At 41.4% G+C, this 1,340-nt stretch overlaps 1 long non-coding RNA gene across 1 annotated transcript in view; it reads right to left on the bottom strand.

Annotated features, from left to right (window-relative positions):
* Nucleotides 1-319: 319 nt before the first annotated feature.
* The window catches only part of LOC116002261, a 2,819-nt gene continuing 1,798 nt past the window's right edge, over nucleotides 320-1,340 (bottom strand). The window contains exon 3 of the long non-coding RNA XR_004094420.1: nucleotides 320-663. This is a non-coding gene — a long non-coding RNA (uncharacterized LOC116002261). The remainder of the gene's footprint in view (nucleotides 664-1,340) is intronic.

Raw genomic sequence — 1,340 nt, 5'->3', positions numbered from 1 at the left:
TGCAACCACAAAACTAGTTTTTGAACTATCAGACTAAAGCAGTTTGCGTAATCAAAGGATATGTAACCAAAATAAATACAATAAAGAAAGCACAAGATTTGGTTACCCAGTTCATAGTACACATTGTAACACCCCGGTTTTCAACTCTTACATTTATTACAAAATCCGTAATAAACGCTGCGGAAGCTTATACATCATATCAACAGAAAACCGGGTGCTACCGCCACACTTAGAGTGAATTCTATCACCTCTTTGATAAAACTTCCACTCTCAGTGCACAGGCTAAAAGAAATTTCACTCAACATCAACACCCCAAACATCAAAATGTAATATTTTAGGTATATATATATATATTAATATCAAAAGATATCTACAAGAGTTTGCCCGACGGGCTGTCATTACAAACTCCGGGTCCTCCACAACCTAACAGACTAGAGTCAGCCAAAACTAAGGTTACCAAAAGATATTTACTGGGCTGACTGGGGTTGCTGGAGTATAGTCAGGGGATGCTGGAGTATAGCCTGGAGAGTAGCCTTGAGAATAGGGTGGAGAATACGGGTCTCTGCCCGACGTGTCATGCAGAATCTGACCAACAAAAGTAGGTCCCGGGCAAACATGATCAGGAGTGTTTGCCGGGCTACAGGATCCCTCACTGGATGACATCTGAAATGACGTACACGGTGAAGTGTAGTTAGCACGACGGCTAAGTAAGGTAATCCATTTGTCACTTCCATCAGGTAAAAGTTTTGACAAATATTTCATAAAGGTAAATACACATTACCAAATATGGTGTCCAGGTCTTTCATAACTGAAATCAAGAGTTAATGCCATATAATTACAAGAATATAATGAGTATATAAGTCACAACACATTTCCTTACTCAAATTTCCTAGTTCATCAAACTAGGTTGCCTTTGACTTCTTTTTCATTCAGGCTAGGTTTTCAGCACTAGCCATGTCTATTACATATGTCATTGCCGCAATTATGACCTCTAGTTGTCTTTAATTACGAAAACGCTACTTAGTTTCTGACTAGAAGCAAGAGACCTTATTGAGGATACAAGTTTCTTTGACTAGACCGAAATCGGATCTGGACATGGGGATTACGGTCCTGCCCCAAGTCTCATTCGTGATCCCTTGGACGAAGGTTCATCATTATGGTCCCTAGTTTGGCCCCACCTAGGTCCATAAAGCTGATACCAACCCGAAAATGACATGAGTATCTATACTTAAGTGTGCACACCCCCACGGCCTACGCCTGACTGAGTGATATAGAAAACTCCCCTGCGCCTGACTGAGTGACGCAGAGACTCCCTACGCCTGACGAAGTGACGTAGAGAC

Source organism: Ipomoea triloba, chromosome 13, assembly GCF_003576645.1.
Source record: "Ipomoea triloba cultivar NCNSP0323 chromosome 13, ASM357664v1".
NCBI lineage: Eukaryota > Viridiplantae > Streptophyta > Magnoliopsida > Solanales > Convolvulaceae > Ipomoea > Ipomoea triloba.
Note: the sequence above shows the minus strand (reverse complement) of the source record. Positions and strands in the feature narration are given on the sequence as shown.